This window comes from Cherax quadricarinatus, chromosome 3 (assembly GCF_038502225.1).
Source record: "Cherax quadricarinatus isolate ZL_2023a chromosome 3, ASM3850222v1, whole genome shotgun sequence".
Lineage (NCBI taxonomy): Eukaryota > Metazoa > Arthropoda > Malacostraca > Decapoda > Parastacidae > Cherax > Cherax quadricarinatus.
Genome location: NC_091294.1, coordinates 71,277,211 through 71,303,465, shown reverse-complemented (window position 1 = coordinate 71,303,465; position 26,255 = coordinate 71,277,211). Strand labels below are relative to the sequence as shown.

General features: G+C 38.3%; 1 pseudogene; it reads right to left on the bottom strand.

Moving 5' to 3' along the window:
• Positions 1-14,972: 14,972 nt before the first annotated feature.
• LOC128706621 (uncharacterized) overlaps positions 14,973-26,255 on the bottom strand; it is a 29,669-nt pseudogene continuing 18,386 nt past the window's right edge.

The following is a 26,255-nucleotide window of genomic DNA, read 5'->3' as shown; positions in this document are numbered from 1 at the left end:
GGGAAGTACAATGCCTGCACTTTAAAGGAGGGGTTTGGGATATTGGCAGTTTGGAGGGATATGTTGTGTATCTTTATATGTTTATGCTTCTAGACTGTTGTATTCTGAGCACCTCTGCAAAAACAGTGATAATGTGCGAGTGTGGTGAAAGTGTTGAATGATGATGAAAGTATTTTCTTTTTGGGGATTTTCTTTCTTTTTTGGGTCACCCTGCCTCGGTGGGAGACGGCCGACTTGTTGAAAAAAAAAAAAAAAAAAAAAAAAATAATAATAATAGGTTTATTTCTTCGTAAAGGTTACAATGTGTAATTACAATTTTGATTTACTAAGTACAAAGATAGCCACTATCATGCCGAGGCATTTCGGGCAAACTAATCCTAACACATAGTAACTAATTAAAACTAGGTAAGATAATAGTACATAGTAATTATTACTTAAAACTAAACATAGAATAGTGGTTAGCTGTTATACAATCTTATTTGGACTTATGTATACTAGTACAAAATCTAATTTACAAGGAATGGTGCAGATGGCAATATTTTATGGAATGGCAGAATTAAAAGCCAGGTCACATGATAAAACTAGTCAGTAGATGTTTGGTTGATTTGGTTAATATTGTGAGATAAGATGATTTTTTAGCAGAGTCCTAAATTTATAAGCTGTCTGGGGATCCTTGACCTGTTCCGGTAGCAAGTTCCAGATCTCTGGGCCTTTTATGTGCATAACATTCTTGCACAGTGAAAGTTTTCCTCAAAGGATGTTAAAAAGGGCCTTATGCCTTGTATTGTGACTGTGTATTCTGTTGTAACTATCAAGGAGTAGTTTTAGGGAAGGGTTTATAGTGGAGTTTAAAGTTCTGTATATGTAGTAGGCACAATAATAAGAGTGTATGTCTTGTACATTTAGCAAGTTGAGTCTTTTGAAAAGTGGTGGAGTGTGCTGTTTAGCACAGGAGCTGGTTATCACCCCCACAGCAGCTTTTTGTTGGATTAAGGGTCTAAGGTGGTTGGCTGTGGTTGAGCCCCAGGCACAGATACCATAGGTGAGGTAAGGATACATTAGAGTGGTACAGGGTAAGGAGAGTTGTTTGTGGTACATAGTAGCGTATCTTGGAAAGGATTCCTACTGATTTGGAAATTTTCTTGGCTATGTGATGGGTATGGGACTGAAATTTAAGATTACAGTCAAAGAGAAGACCTAGAAATTTGCCCTCCGTGTGTCTTGATATAGGGAAACCATTTAACAGTATGTTAAGTTGAATATTTGAGGCTCTGTTGCCAAACAGCATGAAGTAAGTTTTGTTTATGTTAAGTGTGAGTTTGGTGGTCATCATCCAAGCATATATCTTTAGCAGTTCATTGTTTACAGTGTTTTCAAGCACAGCTGGGTCTGAATGGGAGCAGACATATATAGTGTCATCTGCAAATATAACTGGTGTAAGGAGTTGGGATGCATTGGGGAGATCATTGATGTAGATGAGAAAGAGGAGTGGGCCTCGGACACTACCTTGGGGTACTCCTACAGCTACAGGTTGGATAGCAGAGTTGACTCCATTTGCATGCACATACTGGTATCTGTCGTTAAGATAGGATTTTAGGTAGTCAAGAGAATGTCCTCTTATGCCGTAATGATTCAGTTTGAGGTGCAAGAGACTGTGGTCAAATGTGTCAAATGCTTTTCCTAGGTCGATACTGAGCCCCAGGGGATATTCATTCTTATCAAGAGCTGTGTATATTAGGTCAAGAATTTGTATAATAGCTCCATTCATGCTTTTTTTTGGTCTAAATCCAAACTGGCATGGGTTAAGTATGTTGTTGGATGTAAGGTAGAAGTCGCTTTTGTATTATTTTTTCAAATATCTTGGATAGTAAGGGCAAGTTTGATAAGGGTCTGTAATTGTTCAAATCAGTTGGATCTCCACCTTTGTGGATCTGGGTGACCTTTGCTGTCTTGAGTATGGATGGGAAGGTTGAGGAAGCTATAGATTTGTTAAACATTGTTGCAATAATGGGCAACAGTTCTGGTGCAGCTTTTTTATATATGAATGGCGGCAAGTTATCTAGATCACCTGATATGTTTTTTAATGATTTAATGATGAGTGAGACTTCAGTGGGATTAGTTGGAGCTAGAAATAGAGTATTTGGATAGTTGCCAGTGAGGTACTCGCTCTGATGGGTATTTGAGCTAGGAATTTGACTCGCTAGCTTTGATTCTACAGTAGAGAAGAAGACATTAAATTTGTCGGCCGTGTCAATAGGTTGTATGTGAGGTTCATCTGGTTTAGTTAAGTATCTCTCTATTTCCAGTCGGTTTCCTTGAGCCCAAAATTTTGGAGAGGGTCTGCCAGGTACACAAATAACCCGCACATAAAAGAGAGAAGCTTACGACGATGTTTCGGTCTGACTTGGACCATTTACAAAGTCACACCGACCAAAACGTTGTCGTAAGCTTCTCTCTTATGTGCAGGTTATTTGTGTATCGTTCCAGTCATGGTATTGTGCCTTTTTGTTATTTATCTGCCAGGTACTTCTCATGTCACCTTTCATTTCACTAAATCTATTTTCACAATACATTTGCTTTGATTTATGTATTAGTTTTGTTAGTATTGATGTGTATCTTTTAGTAAATTCTTTAGTAATTAAGCCTAATCTGAACTGCTTTTCAATTTGGTGTTTTTTATTAATAGATTTGAGGATACTTTTTGTTAGCCATGGGCTGTTTAGCCTCTTTTCTGTGATCTGTTTCGTTTTGATTGGGCAATGTTTGTTGTAGAGGTTTAGGGTTTTATGTAAAAAAAATTTTGATGTCTTTATCGATATTATTACTGTCCAGCTCTCTCTGCCAATAAATGGCACCTAGAGCTAGTTTTAGGTTGTTTATTGATGTCTCATCATGCAGGCAAAATGAGATCTTTCTTGTTTCTTGAGGCAGTTTAGATAAGTTGGTTATGAGAAAGGTAGGATAGTGGTCTGTGGTGTTATCTGTGATTATACCTGCTTGTAGTGGGGATATTATGTTGGTCCAGATATGGTCGAGTAACGAGGGACTTGTGTCAGAGATTCTTGCTGGCTTTGTTACAGTGGGTAGCAATAAGCTGTTGCTCACAGCATTTGTGAAATCAGTTACTGGAGAGTCGGTTGCTTGGATAAGGTTGATGTTGAAATCTGCTAGTATCAGATGGTGTTTATTCAACTCTTACTCAATTATCATATTTCTAAGGTTATTGCTAAAAGTGTAAGTGTTTGAGTGTGGTAGTCTGTAGACTGCACCAACTGTTATAGGTTTCTTAAGTGTTCTTGATGTTAATTTAGCTATTATATATTCACCGTTTTCGTCCCGTACATTAGTTGATTTCACACATTCTAGTTCATCAGAGTAATAGATGGCAGTGCCTCCTCCTGATTGGTCGAGACTACAGTTATGTATGGCTGTGTAACCAAGTATGGTAAATATGTCTGTCAGATCTTGTCTGAGCCAGGTTTCAGTAAGTATAATGAAAGTTATAGTAGCATTTAGAGACTTAAGTAATGCAATGAGGTCATCATAGTGTTTACTCAATAATCTAGCATTGTAGTTGAAGATTGTAATGTTCTTGTTGACACTGAGAAGAGTATTAGCCTGACTAGCAGTGTAGTAATGGCAGTTACTGTTTGGACTATGTGTGCTGTTCAATAAGAGGTTGATATCAGGATCAATACTTACATTCATAACGGGTACGTAGAGAAATAGCCATTACAAGTATTAAAGAACAAAAAGACCAAAGCAATGATGTTAAACCACTAACAATTATGAACTTATGAACTAAGATAGTTAATTTAAATCTAAAAATATAATGGGGCTACTGAAAATTAAAATAAAACACTTTATCACCTTGATTATTTCAAAGTTAAAAGTTATGGTTTCAGGTATAAAATAAGACAGAGAATAAAACACTTAAGTACCTGGACTAGCACCTTGAATAGCGCCTTAAGTGTCTTAAGTAGCTGGGAATTAATTACCGTTATTCACTAACAGTTATGAAAATATGGATTAGAATAAGGGTAAATTCTACTAAACTACAGCACTGAACATGGTTGATAATGTGTTGAGATATGTCTTAACAAGGTTCAGTCAAACCAGTGAATGAGAGGAAACATGCTAGTTCTTGATCATTTGTTATTTCAAACCTACGACCCGTGTCTGATAATTTTACCACGATAATGTCATCACGAGTAAAGCACTGTTTTATTGATGCATTATCACGCTTAAGTTTTCGAAGTCTGTATAATAGGTTCTGACGTTTTTTAGTTAGGCACTCATTTATATACACATTACTCTGTTTCTTTATGGAGGAACTTATTAGATCACTTTTTACATCAGTGGTATTGAATTTTAACCTAACACTTTGTTGTTGACCCGGCTTGCCTAGCAGTCGGGCCTCCTGGATATCACTGGTTTTAATGTTAACTTTTATCTCATCTTTTATTAGTTGGAGTGCTTTGATGGTGCAATTCTCATTGTTTGTATCTGGTGGTAAGGTAGAGCTGGTTAAAATGACAGTCTAGGAGCTTGTCTTGTTCAATCATATCACTTTGATACTGGAAGCATGCATTCCACTGGGATTCCATGTTTAACTTCCAGTCTTGTGTAGCTTCTGACAGCTTGGTGGTGAGAGAATTTATTTGTTTAGCATGTGTGTCTATAGTTGAATGTAGGTTTTCTTGTTCTTTAGACGAGTTTATTAATGATGTCAGTTTGTTTTCTAGTTCACTAATCTTTGAGTTTTGTGTCGTAAGATGATATTCAAGGTCTTTAATTCTCGTGTTTTGGGTATGTAGTGAGCACTTTAGGTCCATGATGAGTTTTTCATAGGTTTTGTTTTGTCGTCTTAGCATACTATTTTCCTGTAGAATTTTATCAATGGAGTCGGGTCGTTGTTGAGGACTGAATTCCTGGGTTATACCTTTGGGTGTTGACGAGTTGTAATCTATGTTGCCGTTTGAGGTGAAGAAGTCTCAGGTGTTATCCGTAGTTGTAGACAAGTCAGCTTGGGTGCGAATCATGGATGAGGATGAGTGTTGAGAGAATCCGGAGAAGGTTTTGTATTTATTACTTGGAGTGCTAAACCCATAGGGGCTATACAGTTCCTCTTGAAAGGCTCTCCCTCTCCACCCCATCTCACTGGATACTAACACTCCCTCCACCTCCCTCTTCCCAGCATCCTGATGGTGGAGTGCCAGCATCCTGAGTGGAAGGAGCCATCACCCTCCCCCTTGCCCCAGGCACTGATCTCCACACCCACCCACACCATGGGGATGGAGGGGTGGCTAACTCTGGATAATATGGCTGGTTGGTTTGGTAAGGTCTGTCAGGAAACAGGACAAGTGTTTCCTGACACAGATCTTAGCCATATGATAACCCACAGCTGGAGCTTTTGGTCATCTGACTGAGGCCTTCCAATGGCTTATTGGTCCACACTTTTAAAAATTATGATCATATTTATACCCATTTTTTTTGTTAAATGGCCTGTAGTAACAGTGTATAATATAAATTACAGAAATTATGAAGCATATGAATCAGGGTTGAACTGTATTTAGGAATTCACAAATAACTCACATTTAACAGAGGAACCTTAAGCATTAGCATTAGTTTATACAAAATGTATTGCATACTTTTGTACCTAACAATATTTTATTATGTGTAAACTACATTATCTGTATACTCTATAAAAGAAATAAAAAAAGTGAATTTGAATTTATGGTAACATCTCAGTCCATCCTGGACCACTGTAACATGAAAATAGTCTATGATGGAATGTCGTCATAATTAATTAAAACTAAGTGCTAAACCCACAAGGGCCATACATTATTATTATAATCATAACTAAGCACTAAACCCACAGGGGTCATGTAGACTGTCATCACAAGATTCCTTTCCTATGTGCAAGTTATCTGTTTATTCTTCTAACCATAGTAATATATATGTTTTTACTGTGTACAGTGGACCCCCGGTTAACGATTTTAATCCGTGCAAGAGGGGTAATTGTTATGCGAAATAATCGTTATGTGAATGAATTTTCCCCATAAGAAATAATGGAAATAAAATTAATCCGTGCAAGACACCCAAAAGTATGAAAAAAAAAATTTTTTACCACATGAAATGTTAATTTTAATACACACAAACTGAAAAAGGCATGCACAATTACATGACACTTACTTTTATTGAAGATCTGGTGATGATTGATGGGATGGGAGGAGGGGAGAGAGAGTGTTAGTGTTTAGAAGGGGAATCCCCTTCCATTAGGACTTGAGGTAGCAAGTCCTTTTCTGGGGTTACTTCCCTTCTTCTTTTAATGCCACTAGGGCCAGCTTCAGAGTCACTGGACTTCTTTCGCACAAGATATCTGTCCATAGTGGCCTGTACCTCTCGTTCCTTTATGACTTGCCTAAAGTTTTTCACAACATTGTCAGTGTAATAATCACCAGCACGGCTTGCAATAGCTGTGTGAGGGTGATTTTCATCCATGAAGGTTTGCACTTCAAGCCACTTTGCACAGATTTCCTTTATCTTTGTAGTAGGCAACCTCTTCAATTTCTCTCTCCCCTCCTCTGAACCAGTTTCCCCAGGTCTGGCCTCTTGCTCTTGAAGTTGATCTATCAGCTCATCAGTAGTTAGTTCTTCATTGTCCTCCTCCACCAACTCTTCCACATCCTCCCCACTAACCTCCAACCCCAAGGACTTTCCCAATGCCACAATGGATTCCTCAACTGGCATAATCCTCTCAGGGTTAGCCTCAAACCCTTCAAAATTCCTTTTGTCTACACATTCTGGCCACAGTTTCTTCCAAGCAGAGTTCAAGGTCTTCTTAGTCACTCCCTCCCAAGCCTTACCTATAAGGTTTACACAATTGAGGATATTAAAGTGCTCTCTCCAAAACTCTCTTAGAGTCAGTTGAGTTTCTGAGGTCACTACAAAGCACCTTTCAAACAGAGCTTTTGTGTACAGTTTTTTGAAGTTTGCAATAACCTGCTGGTCCATGGGCTGCAGGAGAGGAGTGGTATTAGGAGGCAAAAACTTCACCTTAATGAAGCTCATGTCCCCATAAAGTCGCTCTGCCACGTCTGTAGGATGACCAGGGGCATTGTCTAACACCAGGAGGCACTTAAGGTCTAATTTCTTTTCAGTTAGGTAATCTTTCACATTGGGGGCAAATGCATGGTGTAACCAGTTATAGAAAAAGTCCCTAGTGACCCATGCCTTACTGTTTGCCCTCCACAGCACACACAAATTATCCTTGAGGACATTCTTTTGCCTGAACGCTCTGGGAGTTTCAGAGTGATACACTAATAAAGGCTTAACTTTGCAATCACCAGTAGCATTGGCACACATCAACAAAGTAAGCCTGTCTTTCATAGGCTTATGTCCTGGGAGTGCCTTTTCCTCCTGAGTAATGTAGGTCCTGCTTGGCATTTTCTTCCAGAACAGGCCTGTTTCATCACAATTAAACACTTGTTCAGGTTTCAGTCCTTCACTGTCTATGTACTCCTTGAATTCCTGCACATATTTTTCAGCCGCTTTGTGGTCCGAACTGGCAGCCTCACCATGCCTTATCACACTATGGATGCCACTACGCTTCTTAAATCTCTCAAACCAACCTTTGCTGGCCTTAAATTCACTCACATCATCACTAGTTGCAGGCATTTTTTTAATTAAATCCTCATGCAACTTCCTAGCCTTTTCACATATGATCGCTTGAGAGACGCTATCTCCTGCTAGCTGTTTTTCATTTATCCACACCAATAAGAGTCTCTCAACATCTTCCATCACTTGCGATCTTTGTTTCGAAAACACAGTTAAACCTTTGGCAAGAACAGCTTCCTTGATTGTCTTTTTGGTGCCCACAATAGTAGCGATGGTTGATTGGGGTTTCTTGTACAACTTGACTAGGTCGGCGATACGCACTCCACTTTCATACTTATCAATGATCTCTTTCTTCATTTCAATGGGAATTCTCACCCTTATTGGTGTAGGGTTGGCACTAGAAGCTTTCTTGGGGCCCATGGTCACTTATTTTCCAGAAACAGCACCGAAAACACTGTAATAATACGAAATATTCCGAGTGTATGCTTGGATGTTACCGCGGAGGCTGGCTGGTAAACAATGGCACGGGCGGCACATGTGAGGCTGGCTGAGGGCGCACATTGGACGCGTCTCGGACGAAAATCGTTGAGCGGGTTTTTAATCGGTATGCGCGGCAAAATTTTTGCGATTAAAGCAAGCGGTATGCGAAATAATCGCTATGTGATGCCATCGTTATGCGGGGGTCCACTGTATTCAGTTTATGAAATTTATCAATGTCTGCCATTACAACAGTAAGTCTCCAGGTGTTGTGCCCCTACAGAAGGCAGAAGCTCTCTGACTCCAGCAGGTGCCCAGAGACAGTGCTTGGAGCTTTGCTAAGGACACTGGGACCGCTGGCTCTGACTTACTGAGGAACCATCTTCCAGCCTCCCCTATGACACTGTCGTCCCCAGCACTTCCTCTCGCTTCCATCACCACCTCCCTCGTAGCCACCCTTGCACCTTCTGCAGAATCTACTCACCAGCTGGTTTCATCTTCTTTGCCAAATTCATTGCAAAATTCTTCCTCCTTTTCAGTTACCACCTCCTCCATTCCCTCTTCCTCATCTATTTCCTCACTTACTTCTCTCTCTACTAATTTCTCCTCTTCCATTTTGTCATCATCCTCTAATTCTTCTTTCCCATCTTTCTCATCTTCCACCTCCTCCCACTTACTTACCTCTTTTCCAACTTCTACTCCTCCTGCATCTTCTCCTCCTGAACCTGCTGTTACCTCTCCATCTTTCTTGAAATCCTTCTCTTTATTTCTCACCTCCCAATCCTCTGTCAAGTCCATGGATACCCTGCCCCCCACTGCTGGGGTAAAGACAGACAGAGTGAGAAGGGAGGCTGTGGAGGGTGGCAGAAAAAGGAGAGAATTGGTGGAAGAAGCCAGGAAGAGGAGGGAAGCAGTTGAGGAAGTCTGGAAGAGGAAGGGAGAGGTACAGATAGCAGCTTCATTGACTGCTGGAGAGCAGCAAATGCTGCTACTCCACAGTCTGAGAGCTGCTACAGGTTGGTAGAAACATCAGCCATTGCTCTTGTTCATATTAATTTATATGTACATTCCACTGTCAACAACACAGACACCTCATTCATATTTATGAATAACCTGATTATCTATTTAAGTTATATCTATTTCAATATTATTAATTATAATAATGGATAATGCTAAACTTGGGGTTGTATAACAACTGGGAAATGGGAAATAATCAGGTTTGATTCGAGGAAAGAAAGAGTGGCTCCACTTCTTTGGATCAAAAAATGTTCAACATCAAGGTCTTCCCCTTGAAGTGAATATACCATACAGTATCGAGAAATATTGTATACTACAAAACAAAAATGTGGACAACTCAGTGACATTCATTCTAGACTGAATATATAAATAAAGTAAGTGTAGTGTCCACTTCCTTTCTCTCTCCTCAGCTACAGCCATGTCCACAGACTCCACTCTGGAAGACAAGGCATTATCCCTCAGCACTACCAAAATATTTGGATTCAAGACTATTCTCATAAGTCTGATATACTTCTCTTTTGGAGTCTTTCTGTACCAGACAATCCGGTGGGCTGTTGAAAAGCGGGTGCCAAGTGCTTTAATAACCACCTCCAGTAACACTGGCAGATGTGTGGATGGTGCAGACTACCAGGCTGCCTTCTTACTTCACACCTTGAATAAAGTATGTACCTCATTAATATATAAGTTCTATTTTCTTTGTGATTTCAATCTAGTGTGAATAATAGTCAAAAATTTCTAATACAAATCTTATGAGCAGTTATCTATCCTCTCCTCCCTACCTCAGATGCCTGAGGTGGCAGTGGAGGCAGTACTTCTGAGCGAGAAGGGGTCAGAGGTATGGGTGAGGCAGCCTCCATGTCTCCCTGTATATCTAGGTCACCTCAATCTCTTTCACCAGCATCAACCTCAAGACGATAGCTCTAATCTCCATCATTCAGCAGTCAGGTAAATTTTCACTTTCATTTTAGTCATTGTCAACTTCTGTCATGACTTAGTTTTTTTGTACATATAATATTTGATGGTATTTGTGTTAGCTTAGTTTATATGTTGCTTTGTTGCATGCATTTCCTGCGGTATATCATGTGATTGCTTTTGTCATTAAAAAGCAAGTTGATTTAAAGAGTATATTGTTAATACAGCTCTGCTATGTGAGTTTGGGTGGAGGACAAGTATCCTGAAGTTAAACCATACCCCCGGCCGGGATTGAACCCGCGGTCATAGAGTCTCAAAACTCCAGCCCGTCGCATTAGCCACTAGACCAGCTAGCCACAATAAGATTCATCCAACTAGGTATATTTCTACACCATAGGAAAGTTAGCACAGGCACCTCTGTGACCACAAATGCAAGTTTTTACAGACGAATCTCCAGCTAGCGTGGCCGTGACAAACTCTAGCTCAAGTCCCTTCACTGCCGTCAACATGACTCAAGAAATCGTAATGACACGATTGCAAATAAACCATACCCCCGGCCGGGATTGAACCCGCGGTCATAGAGTCTCAAAACTCCAGCCCGTCGCGTTCTATGACCGCGGGTTCAATCCCGGCCGGGGGTATGGTTTATTTGCAATCGTGTCATTACGATTTCTTGAGTCATGTTGACGGCAGTGAAGGGACTTGAGCTAGAGTTTGTCACGGCCACGCTAGCTGGAGATTCGTCTGTAAAAACTTGCATTTGTGGTCACAGAGGTGCCTGTGCTAACTTTCCTATGGTGTAGAAATATACCTAGTTGGATGAATCTTATTGTGGCTAGCTGGTCTAGTGGCTAACGCGACGGGCTGGAGTTTTGAGACTCTATGACCGCGGGTTCAATCCCGGCCGGGGGTATGGTTTATTTGCAATCGTGTCATTATGATTTCTTGAGTCGAGTCGAATCTTGAAGTTCTGTTGCCCTCCTCATTGACTTCATGGAGTAGTAACTGCAGCCTCTTGCCAACAAGGCTATGCCCACTCCATCACTCCTAACTCCACTACACCTCAGCCAGACCACCTCACCTCACCTACCTCCATTACACCTTAGCTAGACCACCTCTTACTTCCCCTACCCCCACTACACTTTGGCCAGACCGTCAGACCCACATTATACAGGGTAACAGTCATTTCGGAGCAAAAGAGATTCTAACAGAATACACTAAAGCCTATAAATTGGAAAAAAAGTGGTTATTATACAGAATTCCCAGAAAGGGCTAAATCCATATGGATCACTCAGCTATGTTCTCCTGTATTATTATTATAATCATGCGGAGAGTGCTGAACACACAGGACACATTGAAGTTAAATCCAAGAAAGGTGAGGTGTAACTGTTCTTTTAACATCATTAAATCTTCATACTCAGTATTTCACATATTTCCTATTAGGAATAAAATATTTTATCACCTTTTATACTTGGTATTCTAACGTTGGCACTTTCCTTATAAAAGTGAAAAAAAAATATTTTTGTATATCTCAAACTAGACCTCCTATACTGAAAAAAAAAGTGTTTTCATTTCTGATTTTATGAAATCAAATCTATGAGATCCTAGGTAGTAGGTTGGTAAACAGCAACCGCCCAGGGAGGTACTACTGTCCTGCCAAGTGAGTGTACAACGAAAACCTGTAATTGTTTTACATGATGGTAGGATTGCTGGTGTCTTTTGTCTGTCTCATAAACATGCAAGATTTCAGGTATGTCTTGTTACTTCTACTTACACTTAGGTCACACTACACATACATGTACAAGCATATATATACACACACCCCTCTAGGTATTCTTCTATTTTCTTTCTAGTTCTTGTTCTTGTTTATTTCCTCTTATCTCCATGGGGAAGTGGAACAGAAGTCTTCCTCCATAAGTCATGCGTGTTGTAAGAGGCGACTAAAATGCCGGGAGCAAGGGGCTAGTAACCCCTTCTCCCGTATAAATTACTAAATTTAAGAGAAACTTTCGTTTTTTTGGGGGGCCACCCTGCCTTGGTGGGATACGGCCGGTGTGTTGAAAGAAAGAAATCTATGAGATATTATTGTGAAGCATATACATGCTAAATTGTAGGTGATCATGCCCATGTATGTGCACAATGTACATATAGATATGTGCAAATGCTCCACTGTGCATATTACCTGGAGTTTACCTGGAGAGGGTTTCGGGGGTCAACAACCCCACGGCTCGGTCTGAGACCAGGCCTCGTGGTGGATCAGGATCTGATCAACCAGGTTGTTACCGCTGGCCGCATGCAAACTGACATACGAACCACAGCCCGGTTGGTCAAGTACTGACTTTAGGTGCCTGTCCAGTGCCTTTAAGAAGGCACTGGACAGGCAGGGGTCTATTGGTAATCCCCTTTATGTATGCTGGGAGGCAGTTGAACAGTCTTGGGGCCTGGACACTTATTGTGTTGTCTCTCAATGTACTCATGGCACCCCTGCTTTTCATTGGGGGAATGTTGCATCTCCTGCCGAGTCTTTTGCATTCATAGGGAGTGATTTTCGTGTGCAGGTTTGGTACCAATCCCTCCATCTTCCAAGTGTATATTATCACGTATCTCTCTCACCTGTGTTCGAGGGCCAACATATACAGATTATAATCATTATACAGGTCCACATCTCTTTATCTGAAATTCTGAAATTTGAAAAGTTCCAAAAACCAAAGTTTTTTCATGGAGTGTGGAGCATCAGTCATCTCACCACCTGTGGTGGTGCATTTTAAAAGGATAAAGTAGAAAAAAATCTTTTCCCGATTGTAATGACACCACAAGAATGAAATTTGATGGAAAACTGATGGAATTCCGCTCTCACGAAGTTAGCAACCTTGGCAATATTTACAAATCAGCGATATCGCCCACTTTGAGCCCTATTTCCGGCTAATTCCATTGTTCCAGTCGACCAAACTCATAGCTATTTCTTTAGAACTCCATTTTTTCTATCGATTGAGTACAAGAAACTGCCCATTTACCAATTTCAACTACCCAGTAACGTGGTCAGAAATTTGCAATTTGGCCAATTTCACGAAAATTAAAAAAATATGACAATTTCAAAATAAGGTCCAGAATGAACAATGCAGACATTCCTGGCTCTAAAATAACATTTTCTTTGTTCATCAGTCATGTCTCCAGGCCCCTGTGATATTACTCTTGCTTTCTATTTTGAATTTTTATTCAAACAAAAAATAGAAGATTTACTGTTATGCAGACTACTGCAATATTGTAATAATTGTACAAATAATGTCAACCCATTCATGACTGCATATTAAAATGAGTATTTGGACATTTATTGGAAAATGACATCATTTGTTTACTTTTGAACATCAGCAAAAATCAAACATATCCCCTACTTTGAGCTCCATTTCAAGGTTATTTTCATAGTAAAACCAATCAATATCACCTCTATTTCTATAATGTTTTCCATTCTATCAAATGAGACCAAGAAAATGAGAATGCAACCATAAATACTATACAAAAATACACCACAAAGTCGGCGTTTTAATCAAAAAACACGATCTGAGATTTTTTTTCTCATTATGCACTGCATGCTGCAGGATTTATTTTATATGGTGCACACTGACCACACAGACCCATTCTCTCACATGTAGGCCTACCAGCTTTCTCCTGCTTGATTTTAAGCCGCTAGAATTTATGAGTATACATACGTCAAACACGGTGGCTCGTAAGACGTATATATACGACCGAAACAGTCAAATGGTTAAAAGAATAGTGTGGATGTTGTAATATCAAGGGTTATTTGAATTGTATGCTTCTGGCAAGACAGCCATAGATGAATGATGGTAAATGTGTTTTTATTTATGAATCAATCTACCATAGCAGTAGATACATCGTCTTCTTCTTTCAACGTACCAGCCGTATTTCACTAAGATGGGGTGGCCCAAAAGGAGAAACAAAAGTTTCTCCTTTTAAATTTAGTAATATATACAGGAGAAGGGGTTACTAGCCCCTTGCTCCCGGCATTTTAATTGCCTCTTATGACACGCATGGCTTATGGAGAAAGAATTCTGTTCCACTTTCCCATGGAGATAAGAGGAAATAAACAAGAACAAGAACTAGAAAGAAAATGGAAGAAAACCCAGAGGGGTATGTATATATATATATATATATGCTTGTAGGTAGTAGGTTGGTAGACAGCAACCGCCCAGGGAGGTACTACCGTCCTGCCAAGTGAGTGTAAAACGAAAGCCTGTAATTGTTTTACATGATGGTAGGATTGCTGGTGTCTTTTGTCTGTCTCAAATATGCAAGATTACAGGTAAGTCTTGCTACTTCTACTTACACTTAGGTCACACTACACATACATGTACAAGCATATATATACACACCCCTCTGGGTTTTCTTCTATTTTCTTTCTAATTCTTGTTCTTGTTTATTTCCTCTTATCTCCATGGGAAAGTGGAACAGAATTCTTCCTCTGTAAGCCATGCGTGTTGTAAGAGGTGACTAAAATGCCGGGAGCAAGGGGCTAGTAACCCCTTCTCCTGTATATATTACTAAATTTAAAAGGAGAGACTTCAGTTTTTTCTTTTGGGCCACCCCACCTCAGTGGGATACGGCTGGTACGTTGAAAGAAGAAATATGCTTGTACATGTATGTGTAGTGTGACTTAAGTGTAAGTAAAAGTAACAAGATGTACCTGAAATCTTGCATGTTTATGAGACAGAAAAAAGGACACCAGCAATCCTACCATCATGTAAAACAATTACAGGCTTTCATTTTACACTCACTTGGCAGGACGGTAGTACCTCCTTGAGCAGCTGCTGTCTACCAACCTACTACCTAGAGTAGATACATAGTAAGGTAAAAAAAAAGTACTGTAATAAATAGGCACTGCTGTATATTGTATTATTACAATGAGTTCTCAAATTTTAACATACCTGTATGCTATTAAGTAGTTGAGAACAACCCCCCACAGGTCTGGAATTCGTCCTCAGGGTGCTAGACGTACGGAAGCACAACCATAGAGCAGAACCAATGCCCTGCAATCAACTCCTTCAACCAGTTCACCTGGCATGTACTGACTACCTGAGCCATGACCAGAATTTTTTTTTTTTTTTCAACAAGTCGGCCGTCTCCCACCGAGGCAGGGTGACCCAAAAAAGAAAGAAAATCCCCAAAAAGAAAATACTTTCATCATCATTCAACACTTTCACCACACTCGTACATTATCACTGTTTTTGCAGAGGTGCTCAGAATACAACAGTCTAGAAGCATACACATATAAAGATACACAACATATCCCTCCAAACTGCCAATATATCATAATATATCATATATAATATATCATACCCGGTATTAGAAAAACATATGACATATAAGAGAGGCAGGGTTATCAAATCACAGGAGGGATAGGGCTCAAACCCATGGCAGGCAAGTACTAACACTTGCAGACTAGCGTTTTACGACTCACCTGCCATGGCTTTGAACCCTGCTCATTCAGTGATTTATTTCAAACAGTATTATTGCAATTTTGTGAGTCAAGAGGCAGGGTGTTTGGGTGAATTAAATGTGAAAACATAATGAGTCATACAAGAAAAAAAAAAACATTCATGAGAAGAGGAAGAGATACAAGAAAATGCAAGAAATGAGTGAATGGGGTATGGGTAAAATGGATATAGATACCAGGAAGTGTACAGTTCTGTGATTATGCTTTAGTCTTCTCTTAAGAATACTTACCTCACTCTTGCTGGATACCTAAGAAAGTGATGGCTCTGTTATAAATCTCTGTTATACTTCTGCAGTACAGGAGCAATAACTGAATTTTGGATATAATTTTTCCTCATTTGTTTTTGGGTTTAATGCACTGATTTACAGAACAAGATTGTAAGGAGGGGTTTAGGATATTTGCTATTTGGAGGGACATTTGAACTGTCATATCTGTGTGCCTCTGGCAAGACAGTGATAGTGTTTCTTTTTCGGGTCATCCTACCATGGCGAGAGATGGCCAGCATGTTAAAAAAAAAATATCAGTCAAAAATATGAGTTTTAAGTTAGTATTAAAAAATATTTTGCCTCAAGTGTTAAAAGTTTCATAAAATTCCCATACTTATTAAATCTACAGAAACATTACCCCCATGAATATGAACATTTTAATGTATATGCATCATGTATGTATACATGACTATATACACACGTAAACTGGACAAGTAATCACATTCAGCAACACAAGACAAAGTGTTAATGCTAAAAGATTCAAAATATCCACATTACCCATATCACGAGCTTAGTTAAAAAAAGCTTGGAACTCACACAAATAAATCTTGGTTAGTGATAGCATCTCTGAATTCCTGGTGAGTAGGTCTGCGAGGTGTAATACCTTGCCAGCCAGTCTCGTCAAACACAGACTTTAAACGTTCTTGTGTTCTTGGCAAGTTGTTATCTGGATCCAACAGATCAAAGCCTTACTTGAACTAGGACACTTGAACGTCGGCAAGAGTGATGCTGAGACAAAGAATGGGAAAAAATGCATTAAAAAATAAAAATAAAAAACATCAATAAACAAAACAATAATGGAATATTTCTTAGGGAGTTGTACTGAACTTAAGAATTTGTTTATTTTTTTGATATACATTGTTTTTTTTAAATTTTGACTCAAAACTAAAAACAACCTCTATAAATTAAAGTTTTTTCTTTTAAATTAATGTCTATTTCACACTAAAACACCTAGGGTACTTAAAAAAAAAAAAGAAAACATATCACTTGACTTCTAGCTGTACTTCCAAATGAGCCCAGACATAGTGGTCCAATGTTGAGCCACCGAGCCTCAACATCCCTGTCCATGTATATCATTGATATGCAGTTAGAATGATAACAAATTCTCACTATAGGCAGCACACTCCACCAATATTCAATACACTAAACCTCCTCACCATACAAAACATCCATACTTACTACTGCACCTATTACATACATAGAACACTTAACTCTGATATTAACCCTCCCCTCAAACATCTCCTTGCCAACCTCAACAGAACACATGACCATAACACAAGGCACAGATCACTCTTTGATGTTCCTCGTGTCAATCTCACACTATGTAAAAACTCAATGCACATAAAAGGCCCTAAAATCTGGAATTCATTACCTGTAAATATAAAAGAAACACTACCTGTTTATAAATTCAAGTCTCTTCTCAAAGATCACTTACTCACCCAAAACCAAATAAATACTGAATAACTGAACCTTATAAATTGTATATCTTAAATGTTTCTCACAATTATATCACATAAATGTTAAACCTAAAACCCAATCTAACTTTATTATTTTTTAAATACACTACCTAACAGAATACTCCATTCTACTGAATGTACAACAATGCATACAACCATATGACCTGTCTTTGTAATACTCACTTGTGCTTTATAGTAACCTGTTTACATTAATGTCTTATCACTGATTTCATCATTGCTTAGTTAATCTTAAGTTAATTTTAAGCCAGCCCATAATGCTATGCATAGTATAAGTGGCTTTGGCATACTGCTCTTACCTGTATTTGTTGTACCTCTGTATGTGTGCTCAAATTTTTAAATAAATAAATAAATAAATAAATAAATAAATACTGACAAGATGATGAATTAGATATGTGCAATATTTGGATATCGCTACTTGATGTTTCACTATCCAGTGACTATTATATTATGTCCATGTATTGCACTGATAAAGCCACAGGATGGCAAAACATCTACAAATAAAGATACCCCAATATAAATGTGTCTAATTCATCATCCCTATCCATCTTTTAAAGATGCACTGCAATTTTACTCCCTTTCCACCATTTCCATCTCAATGTTCTAACAATCATTTTCTCCTGTAACCTTTAACTCCTGCTGCACACAAACACTAAACTTTTAACCCTTTCAGGGTTTCTGACGTACTAGTACGGCTTATGCACCAGGGTTTTTGACGTACTAGTACGCCTAAATTCTAGCGCCTTCAAATCTAGTGAGAGAAAGCTGGTAGGCCTACATATGAAAGAATGGGTCTATGTGGTCAGTGTGCGTAGTATAAAAAAAATCCTGCAGCACACAGTGCGTAATGAGAAAAAAAAACTTTGACAGTGTTTTTGGTTTAAAACAGTGACTTTGCACTGTATTTTTGTATGGTATTTATGGTTGTATTCTAGTTTTCCTGGTCTCATTTTATAGAATGGAAGACATATTACAGAAATTAAGATGATTTTGATTGGTTTTACAATGAAAAGTACCTTGAAATTGAGCTCAAAATAGCAGAAATCTTCGATTTTTGCAAAAGTTCAAAAGTAAACAAATCATGCTATGCGTCCAATACACGTCAACTGGTGAGTCTAATATTCTTTCACAAGTGTGCTGATATTATTTATACCATTTCTACACTAATGAAGTAGTTTGCATAACAGTAAATCTTCTATTTTTTGTGAGAATAAAAATTCAAAGTGGAAAGCAAAAGAATGTAAGAGAGGTGTGGGGACGTGACTAATGAACAGAGGAAATGTTATTTTAGAGCCAGGAATGTCTTTCTTGTTTATTCTGGACCCTATTTGGAAATTGGCATCTTTTGAAATTTGTATGAAATTGGCAAAATTGCTAAATCCTGACCACTTTATTGGATAGCTGAAATCAGTAAATGGGTGGCTTCTTGTACTCAATCGATAGAAAAAATGGAGTTCTAGCGAAATAGTTATGATTTTTGTCGACCAGTACACTGGAATTGGCCGAAAATAGGGCTCAAAGTGGGCAAAATCGCTGATGTGTAAACATCGTCGAGACCGCTAACTTCACAAGAGCATAATTCTGTAAGTTTTCCATCAACTTTCATACTTTTGGTGTCATTATGATCGGGAAAAGATTCTCTATCTTTTCATACGAAAAAATATTTTTTTTTTTTTTTTAAATTTGTCGACCCTGAGAACAAGTCTGGGAGAGGGCCTGTCGACCCTGAAAGGGTTAAATTCATACCACACCTCTTTGACACCCTTCTTATAACATTCTATCATGACAACCATCCTTTCTTCCAACAGTTGCTCAAACCTTTCACTAACCATCCTTGTCCCCATTCATTTTTTTCTTACTAACAGCATTCTTCATACACTCCATTAAATAATGATCAGAAGTGGCAGCTGTTCCTCTCAAAACATGTACTGTACTTCCAAATCTCTTGATCACCAGTGTTTAAGAATTAACTGAATATGATTATATTCAACTAGTATTTGGGAATGAGTGTTTCTTTTTCAGGTCACCTTGCCTTGGTGAGAAATGGCCAGTGTGTTACAAAAAAAAAAAAAAAAAATTGGGAGTGGAGTTGTTGGCAGTTGGGTCTATGAAAGGCTAAGTGAACCACAGAACAGACAAAGGGAAAAATATAAGTGGCATCTGTGGAAAGTAAGAACTTTACCTATGGGGCAAAAAAAAAAAAAAGAGGAGTAACGGACCAGATTCTAATGGTATCAATACTTTTATATGGGTGTAAGGCAAAAGCTTTCAACATAGCAGCAAGGAGGAGGCTGAAGACAGTCGAGACGTCACACATGAGGATAATGTGTGTGAACAATATGCAGTTTGAAGCGTAGAAATTATAATTCAGAGGGCTGAGGAGGGGTTGTTGTGGTTTGGGCATTTAGAGAGAATGGAAAACAGTAGAATGACAAAGAAAGTGCATAAAACTGGCTTGAAAGGAACGGTTTGGGGAAGGGATTAAAAATGGTTACAAGTGATAATGGCTTAAGCATCCAGCAAGCTTGTGTGAGCATGTTAGATCAGAGGGGAGACAAGTGGATTTTATAGCTTGAAGTGCCATTGAAGGGTGAGCAAGGTAATATTTCAGAAGGGATTCAGAACTCTTGATTAGCTGGACATGAATACTGAAGGTTAGAAATATGTACAGTGCCTGCACTCTGATGGATTCTGGTATTATGCAGGAGGCAACATCCCCAACCCAACATACTAGACACAATTAGTTCCACAAGACTGGTTGCCTCCAGTATCATCCCTATATCCTGAAAAGCCAGCATGGACATTGATGTCATAATCAGCAAAACCAGAGCAGGCCCAAGAGTAACACTGCTGCAGGGATTTACAGCATTCCATGTGAGGGACACAGTAAGATTTACATCAGGAAGCAGGGTGTGACATTCAGACTCGCCTGCAAGAACACAATTATGCTTACCTGGGTGGACAATGTCAACACCATGTGCATCAATCACAGCAACTTACATTCACTCATCATGAACTATGGAGTGGCATTTCAATTATATCAGGAGGTAAAAAAAAGATTCTGGAAGCAGCCAACAGACATTCACTATATCTGATACTACTGAACAAAATACTGGAATGTACACACTGGCAGGTTCCATTGCTTATTTTGTATGTAAGTAGTCTATATAATGAAAAAGTTTCCTATGAGCCTGACCCATGCCTCCCCCACCTTCATGCAAATCAACACTTAAGAATACATATTGTTTGGTCTGCTTCTCTTCCCATGGCTTCACTTATGACCTCTCCCAAGCCTCACCTCATGGTGCTCATTTGCCTTGTAAGGCAGTGTATGTGAGTTTTTTTAATTTTCAGTAAGGCAGTCTTGGATAAAATGTAATGAAGGTCTCCTTGCAAACAACACATCTTCCTCCCAAGGAAACAAGAATTGTAAATTTAAATATTTTCTTATTAAATCACACATTTTTTAAAGAAAACATGTTGATATAATACATAAAATTAACTTTAATGAAAAGAAATACATCCTAATAATGTACTGTGAAACTAGGGAATCTAAAAACTTTCAAAAAAATACTTGAAAAGTTTACCTGATATAACAGCAATAGCATACAAATACTTGGCATCCTAGTGACTGGCTGATCTCTTAATATCCACATCATCTCCCATGGTAGTGAGACAATGCTCTGAAAGAGGGAGCTACTTTAAAATCATATTCAAATTAATTTTCTATGCAGTATGATATTTACTGTTTAGAGGGACATCTAAACTATCTTATCTGGTGCCTCTAGCAAAGCAGTGATAGTGTGAATGATGGTAAATTTTTTTTTTTTTGGGTCACCCTGCTTCAGCAAATTCTACCCCACTCATCACAGACACTGCACATCATGCATCCATACTCAACAATGAAGCAATTCCCGTGAGAAAAGGCAAAACGACATCCACATTAAATCTAGTGCTTTTAGAAAAGAAAAGATATCCTTGGTTTAAATACAATAAATCCACTTGGTAAAAGTGATCATGAGCTATTAGAAGTGACATAAGTCACCATCATAGTCCTAATAATTATCAATTGAGTAGGATTTAAATAAAGAAAAAATAAAATATAAATTAAAGTAACTGAAAAGGGAATTCTTCTAGAAAGTTTATACTATTGCTCTGAACTCGTACACTAATTCTCATCGCCTGAAATTAAAATTACCTTGTCCAGAACAAGTATTACTGGATGTCTCTGAGCTCGTTGCAATCGCTCCAACGTTGCTTCCTCTTTCTGGATAGCAGCATAGAGGTGTTTGACACAATGACTTTTCACCGATGCACTAAGTAAGGATGCTACACTTGCACGCACATTAACAGAGAAGTCTAGTTCCAATCCGTTCTTTTTTTCCAATGGTAATGGGCAGCTAATAATATACTGAAAAAATTTAAAAATAATTTTTTTAATTTTCTTTTTAAAGTAACATTTTTTACTGAAAGTGAAGTGTATCATTCAAAAATCTCCATTACATTTATTGAATAAATCAGTATTATCGCCTGCTATGCTACAAATATTACAATCACTGAAGTGAAGTTATTGAGAAATATGGTGCTCATCATGGCATTATGCCATGATGAGCCCCCATACAGGTTTTTTTTTTTTTGTCAGTGCATTCTGCTGGGTAGCAGATGTTAGAAGCAATGAGAGAGTAACTGCTTCTTTAACACAGTTAAGGTATGAACAGATGTCTTCTTCGAGGGGCCAGGCCAAGGTTTGGCAGACGGTAACTCGACACCACCACCAGTTTGGAAACGCTGCACCAGTTCCTCACTGAACGCTCACACACACCAACATTCTCCACTGTTTCTTTCATCTGGTGCCCAGTTTTGTGAAGCCCTATGATCTGAGTTATAGTTTCAGGTGTTAAAGACTTCCTTTTACCCATAATCAAAGATGTATAGCCCCAAAACCAAAGGGAACACTGGACAAAAGATGGGACAGATGAGAGACAAAATTGCAACACTTCCTCTCACCACGGCAGCCATGTGAGCAATGAGAAGTCATTGTGAAGTGTGGAGGAAGGCCATGACGTCATGCTAACATCTGCTACCCAGCAGAATGCACTGATGAAAAAAGACATCCCCCCATAGTAGGCCTTTGATTTTCATCATGGCAGTATGCCGGGGCGCTCACCCGGCATAATGCCATGACACGTACTATATATGAAATTATGCATTCAGTTCTACTTAATCACTGATTATTAAATATAAAATACAAAATAAGACAAAAGAGGAAATATTTACAGCACTTTCACTAGCACATGATTTACCTTGCAAGGGACCATCCTTTTATTTTATGCGCTTAGAAATGCTAGGTAATGTTACAATTAAACTACATTGAAGAACTCTGATAATAAAGACTAGTGAATAAAACTGGCATTAATACATATACATACAATAATACTGATAACAGAAAAAATTATAAATTAGAAAACAAGATATGTACAAATATTAGGCTTGAGAGGCAAAGTTTTGAAAGATGTAATAATAGCAGTACATTTATTACGAAGTTCTAACCTGCAGCAGTTGCTTCTGATTGTCTGCGAGGGGTACCTTGCAGTTAGCTAGTATACGAGCAGTAGTTTCCTCCAGGAGGCACTGATCACGAGTGTCAAGAGAGCCAACTAACAAGCAGCACCAGTGTCGCAACCAGGCCACCTCCATACTCATAACAACACACTGCAATAGAGGAAAATAAGAATTCAGCATCAGTCAATATGACCTGCATAAAAGACAAGAATACATTCAGCTATTCACATAATTCCTAAATACAAATATAGCACTGTAGTATAATATGCAGCAAGCATGTGTGGGCATATTAGATAGGAGTGAATGGAGACAAATGGATTTTAGGACTTGACGTGTTGTTGGAGTGTGAGCAGGGTAACATTTATGAAGGGATTCAGGGAAACCGGCAGACTGGACTTGAGTCCTGGAGATAGGAAGTACAATGTCTTCTCTCTGAAGGAGGGGGTGTTAATGTTGCAGTTTTATAACTGTAGTGTAAGTGCGCCTCTGGCAAGACAGTGATAGAGTGAATGATTGTGAAACCTTTTCTTTTTTGGGCCACCCTGCCTTGGTGGGAGATGGCTGTGTTAAAAGAAGGAAAAAGTATAATATGCAAATACTATGGAAGATTACTAAGAAAATTATTGCAAATAATTGATATTTAGTACTGCCCAATACAACCAATAAGCCAGTATAAACAAAATACCATAAGTTTATTATTAAGCATTCTCTCTTGGTGAAGTATTTCTGCTACTGGTCTCGGTAGTCCTTGTTAATAATTTTGTTTTCTTCCTTTATAAGTTCCACCTCCTGCTGGATTCCCCGCACCCTTTATCTTTGGGAGCTGCCACTGCCTAAGATGTATATTTACAAACATTAATTTTAAAATACCCTTTAATACCAAATGATCAAAATAAGCCTAAATTCATATTTTTTTTTTTATAACATTACAGCCTATATGAATTTAGTCAATACTAGTGATGGGATACCTTAAAATATTACTGAAGATTTATCATCACTACCTCTAAATAAATACAACTGTGTGAAGACAAGTTTCAAGTATTTTCAAACAGCCCATATAATATGTGCATAGGAAAAATCTTAAATTTACAAAATAATCTTTTTTTTTTTTTCTTTTTTTACTCAACAGCCATCTTCCACCAAAGTAGGGTGACCCCCCCCCCCAAAAAAAAAAAAAATCATATTCATTCAGTCAGCCTTTCCAGAAGTGTGCTGACATCACAATCACATATTACCCTCTGACTGCAACATCTGCACCTCTATTTCAGCATGAAGGCTCTGCCCTTCCCACCTTCAAGACTCAAGTCTCGCTAACCGGTTTCTATTAATCCCTTCACAAAAGTTATCCTGCTCCCACTCCAACAGCACATCTATGAAAAAATCCTTTGTCTAAGTGCACTTCTATCCAACATATTCAGATAAGCCTGTTGGATGCTCAAGCCCCTAAAAAATATAAAGACAACAAAAATATAAAAAAGTATCAAGAGAAATCAAGTGACATGTTTTTGGTCTGCTAGGAAACATATGAAGTTAAATTAAGTTTATTTAGACTGGAAAAACAGATGAAAACTTAACAAGATTTTTTTTTTTTAATATGTCAGCCATTTCCCACCGAAGCAGGGTGACAAGATATCAGTCATTATTTTCTAAATATGTAAGAGTATATATTTTGACAACCTGGTCAACATTAATGATCAAGCAGTTCTGCCTTTGTTTTAACCTATTCTAAAACAAAACCTAAATAAACTTTCTCTATTCCTTATGTACAGTTTTATTCACTCACAACACTGACTCTTGCTCATCATTGCATCACTGCCTAGTAAATATTTTACTGATTGTAATGATCCAACATTTTTTTTCTTTTTTAACACATCAGCTGTGTCCTACTGAGGCAGGGTGACCCAAAAAAGAAGAAACACTTTCATCATCATTCACTCCATCATTGTCTTGCTAGAGCCACACTTACACTGCAGATCAAAAATTGCAACATATCTCCACCCCTCCTTTCACATGCACTGTATTTCCCACTTTTAGGACTCAAGTCCAGCTAACCTGGTTCCCTGAACCCCTCGTGAATGTTACCGTGCTCAAAAAAAATTGTAAAACTGCAATACAAAGCCCACTCATAATAATTTTAACAGCAAATTTAACTGCAAAACCGTGGATATCCCAGAAGAATGAAGCGAGCAAACAACACAGAGCAGTGAGATTTGTTGTTGCATTTGTTTTATAGCGTAAAAATACAAAACAAACTATGTCACACAAGCTTCTACACATCATTAACAGCAAGCACAAGTGAAAACTATCAGTATGGGTATCATTACAACACAGCACAAAACTCCTGATACAACTAACTTAAGATTTGTAATTCAACTGACTTGGTGCATATACAACAGTTACAGAGTAAAAATAAGGCAATCACAATCAATCTTCTAATGATTTGGTCTTGATTTAATCTCATATTTATACCTGCACAGTTACAACTGGTTGCAGACCACATGTGCAGCGGGATATGTACAGTCCAGGGGTGGAAGGGAGAGTGCCAATCTTCTGGAAGTTACACTCTCCACCACTCTGTGCTGTTATTTGGACTATTGTCCACTCTGTAATGAAATTTATGAGAAGTAGCATACATTTGCATTATTCAGCTTATTTCAAAGAAAGAAGTGATTAACTACAGTATAATAAATGTTGCATAGTGAATGTGTATGTGAAAACACACGCACACACACAAACACATACACAATGCTGAATTCTACTGCTAGTATCATGAAATTTTATTAAATTTAGAATGAATAATGCATTGTTCTGGCATTTCCACACCCTGTTTGCTGGTAGGAAAAAAGGTGGTGGAAAACTAGCTCCTGGTTTCAATGTTTATTTATGCTAGTTAGGCAGAGTTACCTGGAGTTTACCTGATGCTCTGCATGAACCCGCCTGGTATCAAAATTTTTCAAAAGCAACATTCTTGACCTCAGTTAAGCTAAGGTCAAAAATATTTTTAGATGGAGTATTTGAAGACGTAAAAAATTGTGCATACTAGTATGTTGGACACAGTCATCATCTGAGTGCTACTCCATTTGACACAGTTAAAAGGTTAGATAAATACAGAGATTCTACAATCTTTCCATCTACTCCTAAACATTCTGTTAGGACTATTTAATTAATGCATTCAAGTTATAGCACTGATCTGAAGGAAGTTTTTGCAGAAGACTCATGGTTTCATCCACGTTAGTGGCAGCAAGTGTAATTTTCTCATCTGTTAGGGATTCGGGAGACAACCTCACCACAATCCTCATCTTTATTACCGTGACTGTAAGTCAAATGTTGTGGTGTAAACTTTTTATCTTATTACCTTGTTCACCTAGGGAATCAATTCAGTCAGATAGAAAATTATATACTACATTGTTCAACAAA